At 50.1% G+C, this 27,399-nt stretch overlaps 1 long non-coding RNA gene across 1 annotated transcript; it reads right to left on the bottom strand.

Moving 5' to 3' along the window:
- Positions 1-23,633: 23,633 nt before the first annotated feature.
- Positions 23,634-26,900, bottom strand: LOC129383629 (uncharacterized). Its single transcript, XR_008611492.2, has 2 exons — positions 25,620-26,900; positions 23,634-23,757 (listed from the first exon to the last, which is right to left on the bottom strand). It is a non-coding gene; the product is annotated as an uncharacterized lncRNA (long non-coding RNA).
- Positions 26,901-27,399: the final 499 nt, after the last annotated feature.

The following is a 27,399-nucleotide window of genomic DNA, read 5'->3' as shown; positions in this document are numbered from 1 at the left end:
GGTTTGAGACAAATGCATGCGCGTGCGCTGAAAAGCGCAGCATGGGCGTGCTTGGAACGTCGTTTGGCAGAAATCCACGCGCTCGCTCTGGCAAAAGCAGCGCGTGTATGCTTAATTTCTCGTTTGGGAGAAAACAACGTGGGCGTCTACAAAAAGATGCATGTGCATGTTCAACAACTGGTTTCAGACAAATGCATGCGCGTGCGCTGAAAAGCGCAGCATGGGCGTGCTTAGCACGTGGTTTGGCAGAAATCCACGTGTACACTCTGGCAAAAGCTGCGTGTGCATGCTTAACTTGTGGTTGGGGAGAAACCAACGTGCCCGTCTACCAAAAGATGCATGTGCATGAGTAAGAAGTGGTTTGGCACAAATGCGTGCGCGTGCGCTGAAAAGCGCACATGGGCGTGCTTGGCACGTCGTTTGGCAGAAATCCACGTGCGCGCTCTGGCAAAAGCAGCATGTGCATGCTTAACTTCTGGTTTGGGAGAAAACAACGTGCGCGTCTACCAAAAGATGCATGTGCATGCTCAACAACTGGTTTGAGACAAATGCATGCGCGTGCGCTGGAAAGCGCAGCATGGGCTTGCTTAGCACGTGGTTTGGCAGAAATCCACGTGCACGCTCAGGCAAAAGAAGCATGTGCATGCTTAACTTGTGGTTTGGCAGAAAATAACGTGCGCGTCTACCAAAAGATGCCCGTGTATGCTCAACATGTGGTTTGACACAAATGCATGTGCGTGCACTGAAAAGGGCAGCATGGGCGTGCTTGGCACGTCGTTTGGCAGAAATCCACGTGCGACCAAAAGATGAATGTGCATGCTCAACAAGTGGTTTGACACAAATGCATGCGCGTGCGCTGAAAAGCGCAGCTTCGGCGTGCTTAATACGCGGTTTGGCAGAAATCCATGTGCAAGGTCTGGCAAAAGCAGCATGGGCATGCTTAACTTGTGGTTTGGCAGAAAACACGTGCGCGTCTGCCAAAAGATGCATGTGCATGCTTAACAAGTGGTTTGGCACAAATGCCTGCGCGTGCGCTGAAAAGCGCAGCATGGGCTTGCTTAGCACGTGGTTTGGCAGAAATCCACGTGCACGTTCAGGCAAAAGAAGCATGTGCATGCTTAACTTGTGGTTTGGCAGAAAATAACGTGCGCGTCTACCAAAAGATGCCCGTGTATGCTCAACATGTGGTTTGACACAAATGCATGTGCGTGCACTGAAAAGGGCAGCATGGGCGTGCTTGGCACGTCGTTTGGCAGAAATCCACGTGCGACCAAAAGATGAATGTGCATGCTCAACAAGTGGTTTGACACAAATGCATGCGCGTGCGCTGAAAAGCGCAGCATGGGCGTGCTTAGCACGTAGTTTGGCAGAAATCCACGCGCTCGCTCTGGCAAAAGCAGCGTGTGCATTCTTAACTTCTGGTTTGGGAGAAAACAACGTGCGCGTCTACAAAAAGATCCATCTGCATGCTCAACAACTTGTTTCAGACAAATGCATGCGCGTGCGCTGAAAAGCGCAGCATGGGCGTGCTTAGCACGTGGTTTGGCAGAAATCCACGTGCACGCTCTGGCAAGAGCAGCATGTGCATGCTTTACTTGTGGTTGGGGAGAAACCAACGTGCGCGTCTACCAAAAGATGCATGTGCATGCTTAAGAAGTGGTTTGGCACAAATGCGTGCGCGTGCGCTGAAAAGCGCAGCATGGGCGAGCTTGGCACGTCGTTTGGCAGAAATCCACGTGCGCACTCTGGCAAAAGCAGCATGTGCATGCTTAACTTCTGGTTTGGGAGAAAACAACGTGCGCGTCTACCAAAAGATGCATGTGCATGCTCAACAACTGGTTTGAGACAAATGCATGCGCGTGCGCTGAAAAGCGCAGCATGGGCGTGCTTGGAACGTCGTTTGGCAGAAATCCACGCGCTCGCTCTGGCAAAAGCAGCGCGTGCATGCTTAATTTCTCGTTTGGGAGAAAACAACGTGGGCGTCTACAAAAAGATGCATGTGCATGCTCAACGACTGGTTTCAGACAAATGCATGACTGTGCGCTGAAAAGCGCAGCATGGCCGTGCTTGGCACGTCGTTTGGCAGAAATGCACGTGCGCGCTCTGGCAAAAGCAGCATGTGCATGCTTAACTAGTGGTTTGACAGAAAACAACGTGCACGTCACCCCCATGATACATGTGCATGCTTAACAAGTGGTTTGGCACAAATGCATGCACGTGCGCTGAAAAGCGCAGCATGGGGGTGCTTGGCACGTCGTTTTGCAGAAATCCACGTGCGCGCTCTGGCAAAAGCAGCATGTGCATGCTTAACTTATGGGTTGGCAGAAAACAACGTGCGCGTCTACCCGAAGATGCATGTGCATTCTTAACAAGTGGTTTGGACCAAATGCATGCGCGTGCGCTGAAAAGCGCAGCATGGGCGCTCTTGGCACGTCGTTTGGCAGAAATCCACGTGCGCGCTCTGGCAAAAGCAGCATGTGCATGCTTAACTTCTGGTTTGGGAGAAAACAACGTGCGCGTCTACCAAAAGGTGCCTGTGCATGCTTAACAAGAGGTTTGGCACAAATGCATGCGTGCGCACAAAAGCGCAGCATGGCCGTGCTTGGTACGTCGTTTGGCAGAAATGCACGTGCGCGCTCTGGCAAAAGCAGCATGGGCATGCTTAACTTGTGGTTTGGCAGAAATCAACGTGCGCGTCTACCAAAAGATGCCTGTGCATGCTTAACAAGAGGTTTGGCACAAATGCATGCGTGCGCACAAAAGCGCAGCATGGCCGTGCTTGGCACGTCGTTTGGCAGAAATGCACGTGCGCGCTCTGGCAAAAGCAGCTTGTGCATGCTTAACTTGTGGTTTGGCAGAAAACAACGTGCGCGTCTACCAAAAGATGCATGTGCATGCTGAACAAGTGGTTTGGCACAAATGCATGCGCGTGCGCTGTAAAGCGCAGCATGGGCGTGCGTGGCATGTCGTTTGGCAGAAATCCACGTGCACGGTCTGGCAAAAGCAGCATGTGCATGCTTAACTTGATGTTTGGCAGAAAACAACGTGCACGTCTACCAAAAGATGCATGTGCATGCTCAACAAGTGGTTTGACACAAATGCATGCGCGTGCGCTGTAAAGCGCTGCATGGGCGTGGTTGGCACATCGTTTCGCAGAAATCCACGTGCACGCTCTGGCAAAAGCAGCATGTGCATGCTTAACTTGTGGGTTGACAGAAAACGACGTACGCCTCTACCCGAAGATGCATGTGCATTCTTAGGAAGTGGTTTGGCACAAATGCATGCGCGTGCGCTGCAAAGCGTAGCATGGGCGTGCTTGGCACGTCGTTTGGCAGAAATCCATGTGCACGCACTGGCAAAAACAGCATGTGCATGCTATACTTGTGGTTCTGCAGAAAAGAACGTGCGCGTCTACCCGAAGATGCATGTCCATTCTTAACAAGTGGTTTGGCACAAATGCATCCGCGTTCGCTGAAAAGCGCAGCATGGGCGTGCTTGGCACGTCGTTTGGCAGAAATCGGCGTGCGCGCTCTGGCAAAAGCAGCATGCGCATTCTTAACTTGTGCTTTGGCAGAAAACAGCGTGCGCGTCTAAAAAAAGATGCATGTGCATGCTCAACAAGTGGTTTGACACAAATGCATGCGCGTGCGCTGAAAAGCGCAGCATGGGCGTGCTTAGCACGCGGTTTGGCAGAAATCCACGTGCATGCTTAACTTGTGGTTTGGGAGAAACCAACGTGCGCGTCTACCAAAATATGCATGTGCATGCTGAACAAGTGGTTTGGCACAAATGCATGCGCGTCCGCTGTAAAGGGCAGCATGGGCGTGCGTGGCACGTCGTTTGGCAGAAATCCACGTGCACGGTCTGGCAAAAGCAGCATGTGCATGCTTAACTTGATGTTGGGCAGAAAACAACGTGCACGTCTACCAAAAGATGCATGTGCATGCTCAACAAGTGGTTTGACACAAATGCATGCGCGTGCGCTGTAGAGCGCTGCATGGGCGTGCTTGGCACGTCGTTTGGCAGAAATCCACGTGCATGGTTTGGCAAAAGCAGCATGTGCATGCTTAACTTGTGGTTTGGCAGAAAACAACGTGCGCGTCTGCCAAAAGATGCATGTACATGCTTAACAAGTGGTTTGGCACAAATGCATGCGCGTGCGCTGAAAAGCGCAGCATGGGCTTGCTTAGCACGTGGTTTTCCAGAACTCCACATGCACGCTCAGGCAAAAGCAGCATGTGTATGCTTAACTTGTGGTTTTGCACAAATACAACGTGCACCCTCTGGCAAAAGCAGCATGTGCATGCTTAACTTGTGGTTTGGCAGAAAACAACGTGCGCGTCTACCAAAAGACGCATGTGCATGCTCAACAAGTGGTTTGACACAAATGCATGCACGTGCGCTCAAAAGCGCAGCATGGGCGTGCTTGGCACATCGTTTGGCAGGAATCCACGTGCGCGCTCTGGCAAAAGCAGCATGTGCATGCTTAACTTGTGGTTTGGCAGAAAACAACGTGCGCGTCTACCAAAAGATGCATGTGCATTCTTAACAAGTGGTTTGGCACAAATGCATCCACCTGCGCTCAAATGCGCAGCATGGGCGTGGTTGGAACATCGTTTCGCAGAAATCCACGTGCACGCTCTGGCAAAAGCAGCATGTGCATACTTAACTTGTGGGTTGGCAGAAAACAACGTACGCTTCTACCCGAAGATGCATGTGCATTCTTAACAAGTGGTTTGGCACAAATGCATGCGCGTGCGCTGCAAAGCGTAGCATGGGCGTGCTTGGCACGTCGTTTGGCAGAAATCCATGTGCACGCTCTGGCAAAAACAGCATGTGCATGCTATACTTGTGGTTCTGCGGAAAAGAACGTGCGCGTCTACCCGAAGATGCATGTCCATTCTTAACAAGTGGTTTGGCACAAATGCATCCGCGTTCGCTGAAAAGCGCAGCATGGGCGTGCTTGGCACGTCGTTTGGCAGAAATCGGCGTGCGCGCTCTGGCAAAAGCAGCATGCGCATTCTTAACTTGTGGTTTGGCAGAAAACAACGTGCGCGTCTAAAAAAAGATGCATGTGCATGCTCAACAATTGGTTTGACACAAATGCATGCGCGTGCGGTGAAAAGGGCAGCATGGGCGTGCTTAGCACGCGGTTTGGCAGAAATCCACGTGCAAGCTCTGGCAAAAGCAGCATGTGCATGCTTAACTTGTGGTTGGGGAGAAACCAACGTGCGCGTCTACCAAAAAATGCATGTGCATGCTTAACAAGTGGTTTGGCACAAATGCGTGCGCGTGCGCTGAAAAGTGCAGCATGGGCGTGCTTTGCTTAGCCCGTCGTTGGGCAGAAATCCACGTGCGCGCTCTTGCAAAAGCAGCATGTGCATGCTTAACTTGTGGTTTGGCAGAAAACAACCTAACGTAACCTAACGTAACCTAACCTAACCTAACGTAACCTAACCTAACCTAACCCAACCTAACCTAACCCAACCTAACCTAACCTAACCAAACCTAACCTAACCTAACACAACCTAACCTAACCTAACCTAACCTAACCTAAAGCAGCATGTGCATGCTTAACTTGTGGTTTGGCAGAAAACAACGTGCGCGTCTACCAAAATATGCATGTATATTCTTAACAAGCGGTTTGGCACAAATGCATGCGCGTGCGCTGAAAAGCGCAGCATGGGCGTGCTTTGCACATCGTTTCACAGAAACCACGTGCACACCCTGGCAAAAGCAGCATGTGCATGCTTAACATGTTGGTTGGCAGAAAACAACGTGCGTGTCTACCCGAAGACGCATGTGCATTCTTAACAAGTGGTTTGGACGAAATGCATGCGCGTGCGCTGAAAAGCGCAGCATGGGCGTGCTTGGCACATCGTTTGGCAGAAATCCACGTGCGCGCTCTGGAAAAAGCAGCATGTGCTTGCTTAACTACTGGTTTGGGAGAAAACAACGTGCGCGTCTACCAAAAGATGCATGTGCATGCTCAACAACAGGTTTGAGACAAATGCATGCGCGTGCGCTGGAAAGCGCAGCATGGGCGTGCTTAGCACATGGTTTGTCAGAAATGCACGTGCGCGCTCTGGCAAAAGCAGCATGTGCATGCTTAACTTGTGGTTTGGCGGAAAATAACGTGCACGTCTACCCAATGATACATGTGCATGCTTAACAAGTGGTTTGGCACAAATGCATGCGCGTGCGCTGAAAAGCGCAGCATGGGGGTGCTTGGCACGTCGTTTTGCAGAAATCCACGTGCGCGCTGTGGCAAAAGCAGCATGTGCATGCTTAAGTCGTGGTTTGGCAGAAAACAACGTGCGCGTCTACCCGAAGATGCATGTGCATGCTTAACAAGTGGTTTGGCACAAATGCCTGCGCGCGCGTTCAAAAGCGCAGCATGGGCGTCCTTGGCACGTCGTTTGGCAGAAATCCACGTGCACACCCTGGCAAAGGCAGCATGTGCATCCTTAACTTGTGGGTTGGCAGAAAACAATGTGCGCGTCTACCCGAAGATGCATGTGCATTCTTAACAAGTGGTTTGGACCAAATGCATGCGCATGCGCTGAAAAGCGCAGCATGGGAGTGCTTGGCACGTCGTTTGGCAGAAATCCACGCGCTCGCTCTGGCAAAAGCAGCGTGTACATGCTTAACTTTTGGTTTGGGAGAAAACATCGTGCGTGTCTACCATAAGATGCATGTGCATGCTCAACAACTGACTTGAGACGAATGCATGCGCGTGCGCTGAAAAGCGCAGCATGGGCGTGCTTGGCACGTCGTTTCGCAGAAATCCACGTGCGCGCTCTGGCAAAAGCAGCATATGCATGCTTAACTTGTGGTTTGGCAGAAAACAACCTAACCTAACCTAACGTAACCTAACCTAACCTAACCTAACCCAACCTAACCTAACCTAACCCAACCTAACCTAACCTAACCTAACCCAGCCTAACCTAACCTAACACAACCTAACCTAACCTAACCTAACCTAACCTAAAGCAGCATGTGCATGCTTAACTTGTGGTTTGGCAGAAAACAACGTGCGCGTCTAGCAAAAGATGCATGTACATTCTTAACAAGTGGTTTGGACCAAATCCATGCGCGTGCACTGAAAAATGCAGCATGGGCGTGCTTGGCACATCGTTTGGCAGAAATCCACGTGCGCGCTCTGGCAAAAGCAGCATGTGCATGCTTAACTTCTGGTTTGGGAGAAAACAAAGTGCGCGTCTGCCAAAAGATGCATGTGCATGCTCAACAACTGGTTTGAGACAAATGCATGCGCGTGCGCTGGAAAGCGCAGCATGGGCGTGTTTAGCACGTGGTTTGTCAGAAATCCACGTGCACGCTCTGGCAAAAGCAGCATGGGCATGCTTAACTTGTGGTTTTGCAGAAAACAGCGTATGCGTCTACCAAAAGATGCCTGTGCATGCTTAACAAGAGGTTTGGCACAAATGCATGCGCATGCGCTGAAAAGCGCAGCATGGGCGTGCTTGGCACGTCTTTTGGCAGAAATCCACGTGCGCGCTCTGGCAAGAGCAGCATGTGCATGCTTAACTTGTGGTTTGGCAGAAAACAACGTGCACGTCTACCCAATGATACATGTGCATGCTTAACAAGTGGTTTGGCACAAATGCATGCGCGTGCGCTGAAAAGTGCAGTATTGGGGTGCTTGGCACGTCGTTTTGCAGGAATCCACGTGCGCGCTCTGGCAAAAGCAGCATGTGAATGCTTAAGTTGTGGTTTGGCAGAAAACAACGTGCGCGTCTACCCGAAGATGCATGTGCATTCTTAACAAGTGGTTTGGCACAAATGCATCCGCGTTCGCTGAAAAGCGCAGCATGGGCGTGCTTGGCACGTCGTTTGGCAGAAATCGGCGTGCGCGCTCTGGTAAAAGCAGCATGCGCATTCTTAACTTGTGGTTTGGCAGAAAACAACGTGCGCGTCTAAAAAAAGATGCATGTGGATGCTCAACAATTGGTTTGACACAAATGCATGCGCGTGCGGTGAAAAGGGCAGCATGGGCGTGCTTAGCACGCGGTTTGGCAGAAATCCACGTGCAAGCTCTGGCAAAAGCAGCATGTGCATGCTTAACTTGTGGTTGGGGAGAAACCAACGTGCGCGTCTACCAAAAGATGCATGTGCATGCTTAAAAAGTGGTTTGGCACAAATGCGTGCGCGTGCGCTGAAAAGTGCAGCATGGGCGTGCTTTGCTTAGCCCGTCGTTGGGCAGAAATCCACGTGCGCGGTCTTGCAAAAGCAGCATGTGCATGCTTAACTTGTGGTTTGGCAGAAAACAACCTAACGTAACCTAACGTAACCTAACCTAACCTAACGTAACCTAACCTAACCTAACCCAACCTAACCTAACCCAACCTAACCTAACCTAACCTAACCAAACCTAACCTAACCTAACACAACCTAACCTAACCTAACCTAACCTAAAGCAGCATGTGCATGCTTAACTTGTGGTTTGGCAGAAAACAACGTGCGCGTCTACCAAAATATGCATGTATATTCTTAACAAGCGGTTTGGCACAAATGCATGCGCGTGCGCTGAAAAGCGCAGCATGGGCGTGCTTTGCACATCGTTTCACAGAAACCACGTGCACACCCTGGCAAAAGCAGCATGTGCATGCTTAACATGTTGGTTGGCAGAAAACAACGTGCGTGTCTACCCGAAGATGCATGTGCATTCTTAACAAGTGGTTTGGACGAAATGCATGCGCGTGCGCTGAAAAGCGCAGCATGGGCGTGCTTGGCACATCGTTTGGCAGAAATCCACGTGCGCGCTCTGGAAAAAGCAGCATGTGCTTGCTTAACTACTGGTTTGGGAGAAAACAACGTGCGCGTCTACCAAAAGATGCATGTGCATGCTCAACAACAGGTTTGAGACAAATGCATGCGCGTGCGCTGAAAAGCGCAGCATGGGCGTGCTTAGCACATGGTTTGTCAGAAATGCACGTGCGCGCTCTGGCAAAAGCAGCATGTGCATGCTTAACTTGTGGTTTGGCGGAAAACAACGTGCACGTCTACCCAATGATACATGTGCATGCTTAACAAGTGGTTTGGCACAAATGCATGCGCGTGCGCTGAAAAGCGCAGCATGGGGGTGCTTGGCACGTCGTTTTGCAGAAATCCACGTGCGCGCTGTGGCAAAAGCAGCATGTGCATGCTTAAGTTGTGGTTTGGCAGAAAACAACGTGCGCGTCTACCCGAAGATGCATGTGCATGCTTAACAAGTGGTTTGGCACAAATGCCTGCGCGCGCGTTCAAAAGCGCAGCATGGGCGTCCTTGGCACGTCGTTTGGCAGAAATCCACGTGCACACCCTGGCAAAGGCAGCATGTGCATCCTTAACTTGTGGGTTGGCAGAAAACAATGTGCGCGTCTACCCGAAGATGCATGTGCATTCTTAACAAGTGGTTTGGACCAAATGCATGCGCATGCGCTGAAAAGCGCAGCATGGGAGTGCTTGGCACGTCGTTTGGCAGAAATTCACGCGCTCGCTCTGACAAAAGCAGCGTGTACATGCTTAACTTTTGGTTTGGGAGAAAACAATGTGCGTGTCTACCATAAGATGCATGTGCATGCTCAACAACTGACTTGAGACGAATGCATGCGCGTGCGCTGAAAAGCGCAGCATGGGCGTGCTTGGCACGTCGTTTCGCAGAAATCCACGTGCGCGCTCTGGCAAAAGCAGCATGTGCATGCTTAACTTGTGGTTTGGCAGAAAACAACCCAACCTAACCTAACCTAACGTAACCTAACCTAACCTAACCTAACCCAACCTAACCTAACCTAACCCAACCTAACCTAACCTAACCTAACCCAGCCTAACCTAACCTAACACAACCTAACCTAACCTAACCTAACCTAAAGCAGCATGTGCATGCTTAACTTGTGGTTTGGCAGAAAACAACGTGCGCGTCTAGCAAAAGATGCATGTACATTCTTAACAAGTGGTTTGGACCAAATCCATGCGCGTGCACTGAAAAATGCAGCATGGGCGTGCTTGGCACATCGTTTGGCAGAAATCCACGTGCGCGCTCTGGCAAAAGCAGCATGTGCATGCTTAACTTCTGGTTTGGGAGAAAACAAAGTGCGCGTCTACCAAAAGATGCATGTGCATGCTCAACAACTGGTTTGAGACAAATGCATGCGCGTGCGCTGGAAAGCGCAGCATGGGCGTGCTTAGCACGTGGTTTGTCAGAAATCCACGTGCACGCTCTGGCAAAAGCAGCATGGGCATGCTTAACTTGTGGTTTTGCAGAAAACAGCGTACGCGTCTACCAAAAGATGCCTGTGCATGCTTAACAAGAGGTTTGGCACAAATGCATGCGCGTGCGCTGAAAAGCGCAGCATGGGCGTGCTTGGCACGTCTTTTGGCAGAAATCCACGTGCGCGCTCTGGCAAGAGCAGCATGTGCATGCTTAACTTGTGGTTTGGCAGAAAACAACGTGCACGTCTACCCAATGATACATGTGCATGCTTAACAAGTGGTTTGGCACAAATGCATGCGCGTGCGCTGAAAAGTGCAGTATTGAGGTGCTTGGCACGTCGTTTTGCAGGAATCCACGTGCGCGCTCTGGCAAAAGCAGCATGTGAATGCTTAAGTTGTGGTTTGGCAGAAAACAACGTGCGCATCTACCCGAAGATGCATATGCATGCTTAAGAAGTGATTTGGCACAAATGCCTGCGTGCGCGTTCAAAAGCGCAGCATGGCCGTGCGTGGCACGTCGTTTGGCAGAAATGCACGTGCGCGCTCTGGCAAAAGAAGCATGTGCATGCTTCGCTTGTGGTTTGGCAGAAAACAACGTGCACGTCTACCCAATGATAGATGTGCATGCTTAACAAGTGGTTTAGCACAAATGCATGCGCGTGCGCTGAAAAGCGCAGCATGGGGGTGCTTGGCACATCGTTTGGCAGAAATCCACGTGGACACCTTGGCAAAAGCAGCATGTGCATGCATAACTTGTGGGTTGGCAGAAAACAACGTGCGCGTCTACCCGAAGATGCATGTGCATTCTTAACAAGAGGTTTGGACCAAATGCATGCGCGTGCGGTGAAAAGCGCAGCATGGGCGTGCTTGGCACGTCGTTTGGCAGAAATCCACGCGCTCGCTCTGGCAAAAGCAGCGTGTGCATGCTTAACTTCTGGTTTGGGAGAAAACAACGTGCGCGTCTACAAAAAGATGCATGTGCATGCTCAACAACTGGTTTGAGACAAATGCATGCGCGTGCGCTGAAAAGCGCAGCATGGGCGTGCTTAGCATGTGGTTTGGCAGAAATCCACGTGCACGCTCTGGCAAAAGCAGCATGTGCATGCTTAACTTGTGGTTGGGGAGAAACCAACGTGCGCGTCTACCGAAAGATGCATGTGCATGCTTAAGAAGTGGTTTGGCACAAATGCGTACGCGTGCGCTGAAAAGCGCAGCATGGCCGTGCTTGGCACGTCGTTTGGCAGAAATGCACGTGCGCGCTCTGGCAAAAGCAGCATGTGCATGCTTCGCTTGTGGTTTGGCAGAAAACAACGTGCACGTCTACCCAATGATACATGTGCATGCTTAACAAGTGGTTTGGCACAAATGCATGCGCGTGCGCTGAAAAGCGCAGCATGGGGGTGCTTGGCACGTCGTTTGGCAGAAATCCACGTGCACACCCTGGCAAAAGCAGCATGTGCATGCATAACTTGTGGGTTGGCAGAAAACAAGGTGCGCGTCTACCCGAAGATGCATGTGCATTCTTAGCAAGTGGTCTGGACCAAATGCATGCGCGTGCGCTGAAAAGCGCAGCATGGGCGTGCTTGGCACGTCGTTTGGCAGAAATCCACGCGCTCGCTCTGGCAAAAGCAGCGTGTGCATGCTTAACTTCTGGTTTGGGAGAAAACAACGTGCGCGTCTACAAAAAGATGCATGTGCATGCTCAAAAACTGGTTTGAGACAAATGCATGCGCGTGCGCTGAAAAGCGCAGCATGGGCGTGCTTAGCACGTGGTTTGGCAGAAATCCACGTGCACACTCGGGTAAAAGCAGCATGTGCATGCTTAACTTGTGGTTGGGGAGAAACCGACGTGCGCGTCTACCAAAAGATGCGTGTGCATGCTTAAGAAGTGGTTTGGCACAAATGCGTGCGCGTGCTCTGAAAAGCGCAGCATGGGCGTGCTTGGCACGTCGTTTGGCAGAAATCCACGTTAGCGCTCTGGCAAAAGCAGCATGTGCATGCTTAACTTGTGGTTTGGCAGAAAACAACGTGCACGTCTACCCAATGATACATGTGCATGCTTAACAAGTGGTTTGGCAGAAATGCATGCGCGTGCGCTGAAAAGCGCAGCATTGGGGTGCTTGGCACGTCGTTTTGCAGAAATCCACGTGCGCGCTCTGGCAAAAGCAGCATGTGCATGCTTAAGTTGTGGTTTGGCAGAAAACAACGTGCGCGTCTACCCGAAGATGCATGTGCATGCTTAACAAGTGGTTTGGCACAAATGCCTGCGCGCGCGCTCAGAAGCGCAGCATGGGCGTTCATGGCACGTCGTTTGGCAGACGTCTACGTGCACACCCTGGCAAAAGCAGCATGTGCATGCTTAACTTGTGGGTGTGCAGAAAACAACGTGCGCGTCTACCCGAAGATGCATGTGCATTCTTAACAAGTGGTTTGGACCAAATGCATGCGCGTGCAGTGAAAAGCGCAGCATGGGCGTGTTTGGCACGTCGTTTGGCAGAAATCCACTTGCACGCTCTGGCAAAAGCAGCATGTGCATGCTTAACTTCTGGTTTGGGACTAAACAACGTGCGCGTCTACCAAAAGATGCATGTGCATGCTCATCAAGTGGTTTGAGACAAATGCATGCGCGTGCGCTGGAAAGCTCAGCATGGGCGTGCTTAGCATATAGTTTGTCAGAAATCCACGTGCGCGCTTTGGCAAAAGCAGCATGTGCATGCTTAACTTGTGGGTTGGCAGAAAACAACGTGCGCGTCTACCCGAAGATGCATGTGCATTCTTAACAAGTGGTTTGGACCAAATGCATGCGCGTGCCCTGAAAAGCGCAGCATGGGCGTGCTTGGCACGTCGTTTGGCAGAAATCCACGTGCGCGCTCTGGCAAAAGCAGCATGTGCATGCTTAACTTGTGGTTTGGCAGAAAACAACGTGCACGTCTACCCAATGATACATGTGCATGCTTAACAAGTGGTTTGACAGAAATGCATGCGCGTGCGCTGAAAAGCACAGCATTGGGGTGCTTGGCACGTCGTTGTGCAGAAATCCATGTGCGCGCTCTGGCAAAAGCAGCATGTGCATGCTTAAGTTGTGGTTTGGCAGAAAACAACTTGCCCGTCTACCCGAAGATGCATGTGCATGCTTAACAAGTAGTTTGGCACAAATGCCTGCGCGCGCGCTGAAAAGCGCAGCATGGGCGTGCTTGGCACGTCGTTTGGCAGAAGTCCACGTGCACACCCTGGCAAAAGCAGCATGTGCATGATTAACTTGTGGTTTGGCAGAAAACAACGTGCACGTCTACCCAATGATACATGTGCAGGCTTAACAAGTGGTTTGGCAGAAATGCATAGCGTGCGCTGAAAAGAGCAGTATTGGGGTGCTTGGCACGTCGTTTTGCAGAAATTCACGTGCGCGCTCTGGCAAAAGCAGCATGTGCATGCTTAAGTTGTGGTTTGGCAGAAAACAACGTGCGCGTCTACCCGAAGATGCATGTGCATGCTTAACAAGTGGTTTGGCACAAATGCCTGCGTGCGCCCTCAAAAGCGCAGCATGGGCGTGCTTGGCACGTCGTTTGGCAGAAATCCACTTGCACGCTCTGGCAAAAGCAGCATGTGCATGCTTAAGTTCTGGTTTGGGACTAAACAACGTGCGCGTCTACCAAAAGATGCATGTGCATGCTCAACAACTGGTTTGAGACAAATGCATGCGCGTGCGCTGGAAAGCGCACCATGGGCGTGCTTAGCACATAGTTTGTCAGAAATCCACGTGCGCGCTCTGGCAAAAGCGGCATGTGCATGCTTAACTTGTGGGTTGGCAGAAAACAACGTGCGCGTCTACCCGAAGATGCATGTGCATTCTTAACAAGTGGTTTGGACCAAATGCATGCGCGTGCGCTGAAAAGCGCCACATGGGCGTGCTTGGCACGTCGTTTGGCAGAAATCCACGTGCGCGCTCTGGCAAAAGCAGCATGTGCATGCTTAACTTCTGGTTTGGGAGAAAACAACGTGCGCGTCTACCAAAAGATGCCTGTGCATGCTTAACAAGAGGTTTGACACAAACGCATGCGTGCGCACAAAAGCGCAGCATGGCCGTGCTTGGGACGTCGTATGGCAGAAATCGGCGTGCGCGCTCTGGCAAAAGCAGCATGCGCATTCTTAACTTGTGGTTTGGCCGAAAGCAACGTGCGCGTCTAAAAAAAAGTTGCATGTGCATGCTCAACAAGTGGTTTGACACAAATGCATGCGCGTGAGCTGAAAAGCGCAGCATGGGCGTGCTTGGCACATCGTTTGGCAGGAATCCACGTGCGCGCTCTGGCAAAAGCAGCATGTGCATGCTTAACTTGTGGTTTGGCAGAAAACAACGTGCGCGTCTACCAAAAGATGCATGTGCATTCTTAACAAGTGGTTTGGCACGAATGCATCCACCTGCGCAGAAATGCGCAGCAAGGGCGTGCTTGGCACATCAATTCGCAGAAATCCACGTGCACGCTCTGGCAAAAGCAGCATGTGCGTGCTTAACTTGTGGGTTGGCAGAAAACAACGTACGCCTCTACCCGAAGATGCATGTCCATTCTTAACAAGTGGTTTGGCACAAATGCATCCGTGCTCGCTGAAAAGCGCAGCATGGGCGTGCTTGGCACGTCGTTTGGCAGAAATTGGCGTGCGCGCTCTAGCAAAAGCAGCATGTGCATTCTTAACTTGTGGTTTGGCAGAAAACAACGTGCGCGTCTAAAAAAAGGATGCATGTGCATGCTCAACAAGTGGTTTGACACAAATGCATGCGCGTGCGGTGAAAAGCGCAGCATGGGCGTGCTTAGCACGCGGTTGGCAGAAATCCACGTGCATGCTCTGGCAAAAGCAGCATGTGCATGCTTAACTTGTGGTTGGGGAGAAACCAACGTGCGCGTCTACCAAAAGATGCATGTGCATGCTTAACAAGTGGTTTGGCACAAATGCGTGCGCGTGCGCTGAAAAACGCAGCATGGGCGTGCTTGGCACGTCGTTGGGCAGAAATCCACGTGCGCGCTCTTGCAAAAGCAGCATGTGCATGCTTAACTTGTGGTTTGGCAGAAAACAACCTAACGTAACCTAACGTAACCTAACCTAACATAACGTAACCTAACCTAACCTAACCTAACCCAACCTAACCTAACCTAACCTAACCCAACCTGACCTAACCTAACGTATGACAACCTAACCTAACCTAACCTAATCTAAAGCAGCATGTGCATGCTTAACTTGTGGTTTGGCAGAAAACAACGTGCGCGTCTACCAAAATATGCATGTAAATTCTTAACAAGCGGTTTGGCACAAATGCATCCGCGTGGGCTGAAAAGCGCAGCATGGGCGTGCTTTGCACATCGTTTCACAGAAACCACGTGCACACCCTGGCAAAAGCAGCATGTGCATGCTTAACATGTTGGTTGGAAGAAAACAACGTGCGCGTCTACCCATAGATGCATGTGCATTCTTAACAAGTGGTTTGGACGAAATGCAGTCGCGTGCGCTGAAAAGCGCAGCATGGGCATGCTTGGCACATCGTTTGGCAGAAATCCACGTGCGCGCTCTGGGAAAAGCAGCATGTGTATGCTTATCTACTGGTTTGGGAGAAAACAACGTGCGCGTCTACCAAAAGATGCATGTGCATGCTCAACAACAGGTTTGAGACAAATGCATGCGCGTGCGCTGGAAAGCGCAGCATGGGCGTGCTTAGCACATGGTTTGTCAGAAATGCGCGTGCGTGCTCTGGCAAAAGCAGCATGTGCATGCTTAACTTGTGGTTTGGCAGAAAACAACGTGCACGTCTACCCAAGGATACATGTGCATGCTTAACAAGTGGTTTGGCACAAATGCATGCGCGTGCGCTGAAAAGCGCAGCATGGGGGTGCTTGGCACGTCGTTTTGCTGAAATCCACGTGCGCGCTCTGGCAAAAGCAGCATGTGTATGCTTATCTACTGGTTTGGGAGAAAACAACGTGCGCGTCTACCAAAAGATGCATGTGCATGCTCAACAACAGGTTTGAGACAAATGCATGCGCGTGCGCTGGAAAGCGCAGCATGGGCGTGCTTAGCACATGGTTTGTCAGAAATGCGCGTGCGTGCTCTGGCAAAAGCAGCATGTGCATGCTTAACTTGTGGTTTGGCAGAAAACAACGTGCACGTCTACCCAAGGATACATGTGCATGCTTAACAAGTGGTTTGGCACAAATGCATGCGCGTGCGCTGAAAAGCGCAGCATGGGGGTGCTTGGCACGTCGTTTTGCTGAAATCCACGTGCGCGCTCTGGCAAAAGCAGCATGTGTATGCTTATCTACTGGTTTGGGAGAAAACAACGTGCGCGTCTACCAAAAGATGCATGTGCATGCTCAACAACAGGTTTGAGACAAATGCATGCGCGTGCGCTGGAAAGCGCAGCATGGGCGTGCTTAGCACATGGTTTGTCAGAAATGCGCGTGCGTGCTCTGGCAAAAGCAGCATGTGCATGCTTAACTTGTGGTTTGGCAGAAAACAACGTGCACGTCTACCCAAGGATACATGTGCATGCTTAACAAGTGGTTTGGCACAAATGCATGCGCGTGCGCTGAAAAGCGCAGCATGGGGGTGCTTGGCACGTCGTTTTGCTGAAATCCACGTGCGCGCTCTGGCAAAAGCAGCATGTGCATGCTTAAGTTGTGGTTTGGCAGAAAACAACGTGCGCGTCTACCCGAAGATGCATGTGCATGCTTATCAAGTGGTTTGGCACAAATGCCTGCGCGCGCGCTCAAAAGCGCAGCATGGGCGTGCTTGGCACGTCGTTTGGCAGAAATCCACGTGCACACCCTGGCAAAGGCAGCATGTGCATGCTTAACTTGTGGTTTGGCAGAAAACAACGTGCATGTCTACCCAATGATACATGTGCATGCTTAACAAGTGGTTTGGCACAAATGCATGCGCGTGCGCTGAAAAGTGCAGCATGGGCGTGCTTGGCACGTCGTTTGGCAGAAATCCACTTGCACGCTCTGGCAAAAGCAGCATGTGCATGCTTAACTTCTGGTTTGGGACTAAACAACGTGCGCGTCTACCAAAAGATGCATGTGCATGCTCAACAACTGGTTTGAGACAAATGCATGCGCGCGCGCTGGAAAGCGCAGCATGGGCGTGCTTGGCACGTGGTTTGGCAGAAATCCACGTGCGCGCTCTGGCAAAAGCAGCATGTGCATGCTTACCTTCTGGTTTGGGAGAAAACAACGTGCGCGTCTACCAAAAGATGCCTGTGCATGCTTAATAAGAGGTTTGGCACAAACGCATCCTTGCGCACAAAAGCGCAGCATGGCCGTGCTTGGCACGTCGTTTGGCAGAAATCGGCGTGCACGCTCTGGCAAAAGCAGCATGCGCATTCTTAACTTGTGGTTTGGCAGAAAAAAACGTGCGCGTCTAAAAAAAGATGCATGTGCATGCTCAACAAGTGGTTTGACACAAATACATGCGCGTGCGCTGAAAAGCGCTGCATGGGCGTGCTTGGCACATCGTTTGGCAGGAATCCACGTGCGCGCTCTGGCAAAAGCAGCATGTGCATGCTTAACTTTTGGTTTGGCAGAAAACAACGTGCGCGTCTACCAAAAGATGCATGTGCATTCTTAACAAGTGGTTTGGCACAAATCCATCCACCTGCGCTGAAATGCGCAGCATGGGCGTGCTTGGCACATCGTTTCGCAGAAATCCACGTGCGCGCTCTGGCAAAAGCAGCATGTGAGTGCTTAACTTGTGGGTTGGCAGAAAACAACGTACGCCTCTACCCGAAGATGCATGTCCATTCTTAACAAGTGGTTTGGCACAAATGCATCCGTGTTCGCTGAAAAGCGCAGCATGGGCGTGCTTGGCACGTCGTTTGGCAGAAATTGGCGTGCGTGCTCTAGCAAAAGCAGCATGTGCATTCTTAACTTGTGGTTTGGCAGAAAACAACGTGCGCGTCTAAAAAAAGATGCATGTGCATGCTCAACAAGTGGTTTGACACAAATGCGTGCGCGTGCGGTGAAAAGCGCAGCATGGGCGTGCTTAGCACGCGGTTTGGCAGAAATCCACGTGCATGCTCTGGCAAAAGCAGCATGTGCATGCTTAACTTGTGGTTGGGGAGAAACCAACGTGCGCGTCCACCAAAAGATGCATGTGCATGCTTAAAAAGTGGTTCGGCGCAAATGCGTGCGCGTGCGCTGAAAAGCGCAGCATGGGCGTGCTTGGCACGTCGTTGGGCAGAAATCCACGTGCGCGCTCTTGCAAAAGCAGCATGTGCATGCTTAACTTGTGGTTTGGCAGAAAACAACCTAACGTAACCTAAGGTAACCTAACCTAACCTAACGTAACGTAACCTAACCTAACCTAACCCAACCTAACCAAACCTAACCCAACCTAACCTAACCTAACCTAACCCAACCTAAGCTAACCTAACCTAAAGCAGCATGTGCATGCTTAACTTGTGGTTTGGCAGAAAACAACGTGCGCGTCTACCAAAATACGCATGTATATTCTTAACAAGCGGTTTGGCACAAATGTATCCGCGTGGGCTGAAAAGCGCAGCATGGGCGTGCTTTGCACATCGTTTCACAGAAACCACGTGCACACCCTGGCAAAAGCAGCATGTGCATGCTTAACATGTTGGTTGGAAGAAAACAACGTGCGCGTCTACCCGTAGATGCATGTGCATTCTTAACAAGTGGTTTGGACGAAATGCAGTCGCGTGCGCTGAAAAGCGCAGCATGGGCGTGCTTGGCACATCGTTTGGCAGAAATCCACGTGCGCGCTCTGGGAAAAGCAGCATGTGTATGCTTATCTACTGGTTTGGGAGAAAACAACGTGCGCGTCTACCAAAACATGCATGTGCATGCTCAACAACAGGTTTGAGACAAATGCATGCGCGTGCGCTGGAAAGCGCAGCATGGGCGTGCTTAGCACATGGTTTGTCAGAAATGCGCGTGCGTGCTCTGGCAAAAGCAGCATGTGCATGCTTAACTTGTGGTTTGGCAGAAAACAACGTGCACGTCTACCCAAGGATACATGTGCATGCTTAACAAGTGGTTTGGCACAAATGCATGCGCGTGCGCTGAAAAGCGCAGCATGGGGGTGCTTGGCACGTCGTTTTGCAGAAATCCACGTGCGCGCTCTGGCAAAAGCAGCATGTGCATGCTTAAGTTGTGGTTTGGCAGAAAACAACGTGCGCGTCTACCCGAAGATGCATGTGCATGCTTATCAAGTGGTTTGGCACAAATGCCTGCGCGCGCGCTCAAAAGCGCAGCATGGGCGTGCTTGGCACGTCGTTTGGCAGAAATCCACGTGCACACCCTGGCAAAGGCAGCATGTGCATGCTTAACTTGTGGTTTGGCAGAAAACAACGTGCATGTCTACCCAATGATACATGTGCATGCTTAACAAGTGGTTTGGCACAAATGCATGCGCGTGCGCTGAAAAGTGCAGCATGGGCGTGCTTGGCACGTCGTTTGGCAGAAATCCACTTGCACGCTCTGGCAAAAGCAGCATGTGCATGCTTAACTTCTGGTTTGGGACTAAACAACGTGCGCGTCTACCAAAAGATGCATGTGCATGCTCAACAACTGGTTTGAGACAAATGCATGCGCGCGCGCTGGAAAGCGCAGCATGGGCGTGCTTAGCACATAGTTTGTCAGAAATCCACGTGCGCGCTCTGGCAAAAGCAGCATGTGCATACTTAACTTGTGGGTTGGCAGAAAACAACGTGCGCGTCTACCCGTAGATGCATGTGCATTCTTAACAAGTGGTTTGGACCAAATGCATGCGCGTGCGCTGAAAAGCGCAGCATGGGCGTGCTTGGCAAGTGGTTTGGCAGAAATCCACGTGCGCGCTCTGGCAAAAGCAGCATGTGCATGCTTACCTTCTGGTTTGGGAGAAAACAACGTGCGCGTCTACCAAAAGATGCCTGTGCATGCTTAATAAGAGGTTTGGCACAAACGCATCCGTGCGCACAAAAGCGCAGCATGGCCGTGCTTGGCACGTCGTTTGGCAGAAATCGGCGTGCCCGCTCTGGCAAAAGCAGCATGCGCATTCTTAACTTGTGGTTTGGCAGAAAAAAACGTGCGCGTCTAAAAAAAGATGCATGTGCATGCTCAACAAGTGGTTTGACACAAATGCATGCGCGTGCGCTGAAAAGCGCTGCATGGGCGTGCTTGGCACATCGTTTGGCAGGAATCCACGTGCGCGCTCTGGCAAAAGCAGCATGTGCATGCTTAACTTTTGGTTTGGCAGAAAACAACGTGCGCGTCTACCAAAAGACGCATGTGCATTCTTAACAAGTGGTTTGGCACAAATCCATCCACCTGCGCTGAAATGCGCAGCATGGGCGTGCTTGGCACATCGTTTCGCAGAAATCCACGTGCGCGCTCTGGCAAAAGCAGCATGTGAGTGCTTAACTTGTGGGTTGGCAGAAAACAACGTACGCCTCTACCCGAAGATGCATGTCCATTCTTAACAAGTGGTTTGGCACAAATGCATCCGTGTTCGCTGAAAAGCGCAGCATGGGCGTGCTTGGCACGTCGTTTGGCAGAAATTGGCGTGCGTGCTCTAGCAAAAGCAGCATGTGCATTCTTAACTTGTGGTTTGGCAGAAAACAACGTGCGCGTCTAAAAAAAGATGCATGTGCATGCTCAACAAGTGGTTTGACACAAATGCGTGCGCGTGTGGTGAAAAGCGCAGCATGGGCGTGCTTAGCACGCGGTTTGGCAGAAATCCACGTGCATGCTCTGGCAAAAGCAGCATGTGCATGCTTAACTTGTGGTTGGGGAGAAACCAACGTGCGCGTCCACCAAAAGATGCATGTGCATGCTTAAAAAGTGGTTCGGCGCAAATGCGTGCGCGTGCGCTGAAAAGCGCAGCATGGGCGTGCTTGGCACGTCGTTTGGCAGAAATCCACTTGCGCGCTCTGGCAAAAGCAGTATGTGCATGCTAAACTTCTGCTTTGGGACAAAACAACGTGCGCGTCTACCAAAAGATGCATGTGCATGCTCAACAACTGGTTTGAGACAAATGCATGCGCGTGCGCCGGAAAGCGCAGCATGGGCGTGCTTAGCACATGGTTTGTCAGAAATCCACCTGCGCGCTCTGGCAAAAGCAATATGTGCATACTTACCTTGTGGTTTGGCAGAAAACAACGTGCGCGTCTACCAAAAGATGCCTGTGCATGCTTAACAAGAGGTTTGGCACAAATGCATGCGTGCGCACAAAAGCGCAGCATGGCCGTGCTTGGCACGTCGTTTGGCAGAAATGCACGTGCGCGCTCTGGCAAAAGCAGCATGTGCATGCTTAACTAGTGGTTTGGCAGAAAACAACGGGCACGTCTACCCAATGATACATGTGCATGCTTAACAAGTGGTTTGGCACAAATGCATGCGCGTGCGCTGAAAAGCGCAGCATGGGGGTGCTTGGCACGTCGTTTTGCAGAAATCTACGTGCGCGCTCTGGCAAAAGCAGCATGTGCATGCTTAAGTTGTGGTTTGGCAGAAAACAACGTGCGCGTCTACCAAAAGATGCATGTGCATGCTCAACAAGTGGTTTGAGACAAATGCATGCGCGTGCGCTGGAAAGCGCAGCATGGGCGTGCTTAGCACATCGTTTGTCAGAAATCCACGTGCGCGCTCTGGCAAAAGCAGTATGTGCATGCTTAACTTGTGGGTTTGCAGAAAACAACGTGCGCGTCTACCCGAAGATGCATGTGCATTCTTTACAAGTTGTTTGGACCAAATGCATGCGCGTGCGCTGAAAAGCGCAGCATGGGCGTGCTTGGCACGTCGTTTGGCAGAAATCCACGTGCGCGCTCTGGCAAAAGCAGCATGTGCATGCTTAACTTCTGGTTTGGGAAAAAAAAAACGTGCGCGTCTACCAAAAGATGCCTGTGCATGCTTAACAAGAGGTTTGGCACAAATGCATGCGCGCTAACAAAAGCGCAGCATGGCTGTGCTTGGCACGTCGTTTGGCAGAAATGCACGTGCGCGCTCTGGAAAAGCAGCATGTGCATGCTTAACTTGTGGTTTGGCAGAAAACAACGTGCGCGTCTACCAAAAGATGCATGTGCATTCTTAACAAGTGGTTTGGTCCAAATGCATGCGCGTGCGCTGAAAAGCGCAGCATGGGCGTGCTTGGCACGTCGTTTGGCAGAAATCCACTTGCGCGCTCTGGCAAAAGCAGCATGTGCATGCTTAACTTCTGGTTTGGGACTAAACAACGTGCGCGCCTACCCGAAGATGGATGTGCATGCTTAACAAGTGGTTTGGCACAAATGTCTGCGCGCGCGCTCAGAAGCGCAGCATGGGCGTGCTTGGCACGTCGTTTCGCAGAAATCCACGCGCTCGCTCTGGCAAAAGCAGTGTGTGCGTGCTTAACTTCTGGTTTGGGAGAAAACAACGTGCGCGTCTACCAAAAGATGCATGTGCATGCTCAACAACTGGTTTGAGACAAATGCATGCGCGTGCGCTGAAAAGCGCAGCCTGGGCTTGCTTAGCACGTGGTTTGGCAGAAATTCACGTGCGCGCTCTGGGAAAAGCAGCATGTGCATGCTTAACTTGTGGTTTGGCAGAAAACAACCTAACCTAACCTAACCTACCGTAACCTACACTGTAAAAAAAAATCGGTCAAAATGACGGGAAATACCTTGGCAGCTCTATTTCCAAGCATTTGGCCGTTAAAATGATGCCACACCGTCATTTTCAAATGACGGTGTCTTTTCGTCATTTTGATGTTTTTCTCGTCAATCTGGAATACAACTGCACCGTCAATTTGATGACATTTGACCATCAAAATGACGGCAGAACATTATTTCTAAATGACAGTTTTCCATCATTTTGACGTCTTTCTTGTCAATCTGAAATACAACCGAACCGTCAATTTGATGACATTTGACCATCAAAGTGACAGCAGAACATCATTTCTGAATGACGGTTTTTGCATCATTTCGATGTTTTTCTTGTCAATGTGAAATACAACCAAACCGTCAATTGGACAGCACTTGACCGTAGCAGTTACAGCAAGCCGTCATTTCTAAAAGACAATGTTTTTTCCTGACTTCTATGTCTTTTTTATAAATTTCAAAATACAACCAAACCGTAATTATACCATTTGATTGTCTGTGATGGCAAGCTGTCAATTAACTGTTTTTATTACTTGGACTTTTGCAAATTTGAAATTTATATAACTGTCAGTACAGCGTTGGCCGTCAAGGTAATAGCAGGCTGTCATTTAAAAATGACGATGCCTTTAACCATTCGAAAATTTGGCTTGGCAACATGAAATGCAACTGTACTGTTAGTATGATGGCCCAACAACACAAGTGTCAACATAATTCTGTGTCAATATATTGTGTGGTCAACATGACCACATGACAGTCACTTGCAGTGGGCAGTACCTCATAAAACATGCAACAAAAGACAAAAACGTACATCTCTACTTGCACATTTATTCATAAATTAAAGTGCTTTCAGCAGGCTGAGTAACCTTGGCGCGATTCCGCCGGCCCTGCCTTTGCCGCGCCCTTTCGTTGGGTTGATCTGCCCAAGGTACCTGGAAACAAAATGAGGATAGAATAAATCCATGCTCCATAAACTGTGCCAATCACATACTCTGGCTACACACGTGAAATGCCATGAATGTGCGAACTGCACTGCCTTCTGCAACACACAGTATTATGAAATGAAAAGACAATTAAAATCATGTAGCAGCAAATGTGAGCACACTAATAGTGCGCTTAAATAGCTACATATACAGGCACTAATGATGGATGATGTACCTACATGTAACCATTATTATAACTCGTAAAAACAACCCACAATTGCACATATACCCGTAAAGGATTAATAGTAACAATAGGTGCTCATCATATACAGGGAACATGCACAGACTCTAGAAACCGTAACTATACAAGAGCATTTTGCTGCATTTCAGGGTTTCTTCTGTCAGCCGCATACATAGGTCAGTACTGATGTAACACCCCGATGTCCAGGTATAGGCTGCAATTGCAACATGGCAGTCGTGCGTAGATTTACGAACCTCAGTATCATGCTTCATCTTACCATTAAGAGAATGCTCATTCTAGTTTCTGTGCCCTTGGCTGCAAATAAGCGGAATTTCTTACTGAAATCTTCTGAGCAATCAACAAACCTGCCACGATGATGAATGTCTAATTTTTTTTTTTTACACTGCAACTGTTGACACACAGGGTGGCCAACTTCTCAGGTGCCGCCATAGCAACCTTTATGATGGCTCTTTCACCTGTACATTTCAAGTACTCAGCAGTTCTGGGCAAATATGGGACCACAGTATAATGTTTTTTAAAGGCACTAATCACCCTGCCAGCCCCTAAAAGATCACCAGGTGAAAGGCGAAAGTGCCATGTAATGGTTGTGACAGTACCTGTGAAGCTGTCCTGCCTATGTGTCATGTCGCCAGTTTCAATGCAAAACGAAAAGAAACTGACATTCATCATTGCAAAAGGTTTGTTGAGCGCCCAGAAGTTGAGGTAGTGAGCTCTATTTTCTTGGGGCTGATTGTACACAGGCTAGAGAGAGCACTGCATCAATGGTAACAAGGGAACCTGAGGTCTGTAAAAGTGCAGACAGGCATTAGGCAACTTAGTGCCACATGTGTGGACGCAACCCATAGTCAGGCACACTGTAATGTTGCACTAGGACATTAGCCAATGGACACGATACATAGCAGAGTGACTTAAAAGAACTGCATTTTCACTTCATTCTCGCTCCCATTTTTCCCGACGTCGGTAACAATAAAAGTACTGCACACATTACATTTAGCAATCATTGACAGTAGCACCTGAGCTATATGGTTCTTCGTCCTTGCGCCTTTCTTGCGGTAGCCAACCAACAAAACTATGCATAAAACTGAAAAGCGCTATCTAGATGCGCTCACAGGACACGTGACCAAGTTTAGGCATTGTAAACTGCCAAGCTGGTGCATTAGAAATGCGACAATGATCAAATCTGCAGTTTTGCAAGTCTTAGAATACCAGAACTGGGTGCAAATTAAAATCAAAACTTCAACCTTCACCTCGCAACCCTCTGACTCATTGCCAGAGCTAGCAAATGTGCAAGGCTTGTCAGCATGTACCACTGGCAAGCAGCACTATGTCAATAACCTTGCCATTCTACTTTCTAAAGACGGCCGTGATGGGCGAAACACCATACAGCTGTGCCACAAAACAACATGATGCCGTGCCAGTGAAGGAAGAAATGCACGAGAGGAATGTATGTGACATCTGAATTCCAGGGGAATAGGGCAGGACTGGTCACTTGCAGGCACTGGCTAAGGATGGCGAGTGCCATTCCTCAGGAAAAAGAAGCCTACTGCTCACGTTATTGTCTCGGTTTCCGATTACTTATCAAAAGCATCATCCACATTCACTCATTTACCTCTGCAAAAACTCCATGGTGAGGGGGCAGTCGGGAGGGTACGCCACGTCCGCAACAGGATCGAGCTGTCCTATCGCCACCGGACACCGACGTATGCTCCCCATAACTCGGTGTGCCAGGAAGCGAGGAGAGAAAAAAGAAAAGAAATAAAGAGCGTAAGAAATAACGCAGAAAAGGCCGATCTAAACAACAGTGCACGAAAAGTAGTCTGGTTTTATTGACGCATAATTTTACGAATCTGGTAGTCATAGCACATGTCTTAGCCTGAATAACAAATGAAAATGTAAAGAATGGTAATTACAACTACTTTTACTGCCTATTAAGCACATTCATCAGGTGTTCTGCATTTAAACAGCGACGCATAGCGCGCCAGAGCTCGACCAACTCGTTTTAGATCCTTGGCCCGCGTAGCAGTGATCGAAAGTCAGACTCGATCGGGATATATGTGCCTGCATGATAGGGGCACTAAAAACGACTTTCTTCTACTCTCTTCAATTAACGTGCGCCAATTCTCTTCGTACGCTTCAGTGTCCCTCACATGAAGATTTTTTTTTTTTTTTTTTTACACGTGGGTGCAGGCAGCCCCTGAAAATCGCTGCACGTGGCTGAACCATGAGGCCGCGAGTCACGCGCGAAAGATCGCGGTTGTGTGGTTTCCGCTTTTCCGCTTTACGCAGAAGCACGTCTCTAAACGGCAGTCTCGCGCCCACGGCCGTCGGAGCGTGTAGTACATTACGCTTGAGAACTAGCGTGCTTCTCGTGAGCTATGTGCCTCACAGAACACGTGCTGCACGAACGAAGCATGTAAACAGACGAAGAAGCATATAAGCAGAACACACTACACTTACCTTAACACGCTGCAGTTGATTTTCGGCTGCAGCTCGATGCCCACACGTTCCTTGACTGCGTCTTCGCGGCCTTCCAACGCGCCACACACAAAAAGGCAAAAATGGCGAAAAAAGCCGACCGCACGCCCAGGCAGTAGCAGCGCGCACAAAGAAAAACGAGGGGACGGAACCAGCTTCCCCTGCGCAGGCAACAACCGGACGAGGAGGACTCCTTCCTTGAAGCAGCCGCGGGGGCCCGAAGCGCACGTGGAACGACGTCACAGATGACGTCCCCTACGCGCCAGCCAATAGAGTTTCTCGTTTTGTGTTGCGCTCTCCGTCTCTTTCTCCTCGCTCGCACGTTCACGGAGAAGTCGCCGTCTTTCGCGTTTGACAACGACGGCTCGTCAAAATAGATAAAAAGATGGCCGTCAAAATGACGGTTGCTTTTTACAGTGTAACCTAACGTAACCTAACCTAACCTAACCTAACCCAACCTAACCTAACCTAACCTAACCTAACCACACCTAACCTAACCTAACCTAACCTAAAGCAGCACGTGCATGCTTAACGTGTGGTTTGGCAGAAAACAACGTGCGCGTCTACCAAAGGATGCATGTGCATTCTTAACAAGTGGTTTGGACCAAATGCATGCACGTGCGCTGAAAAGCGCAGCATGGGCGTGCTTTGCACATCGTTTCGCAGAAACCACGTGTACACACTGGCAAAAGCAGCATGTGCATGCTTAACTTGGTGGTTGGCTGAAAACAACGTGCCGTCTACCCGAAGATGCATGTGCATTCTTAACAAGTGGTTTTGACCAAATGCATGCGCGTGCGCTGAAAAGCGCAGCATGGGCGTACTTGGCACATCCTTCGGCAGAAATCCACGTGCGCGTTTTGGCAAAAGCAGCATGTGCATGCTTAACTTCTGGTTTGGGAGAAAACAACGTG

The sequence above is a fragment of the Dermacentor andersoni genome, chromosome 8 (genome assembly GCF_023375885.2).
Source record: "Dermacentor andersoni chromosome 8, qqDerAnde1_hic_scaffold, whole genome shotgun sequence".
Taxonomy (NCBI): domain Eukaryota; kingdom Metazoa; phylum Arthropoda; class Arachnida; order Ixodida; family Ixodidae; genus Dermacentor; species Dermacentor andersoni.
The sequence above is the reverse complement of the archived record's forward strand: the minus strand, read 5'-3'. Positions and strand labels throughout refer to the sequence as shown.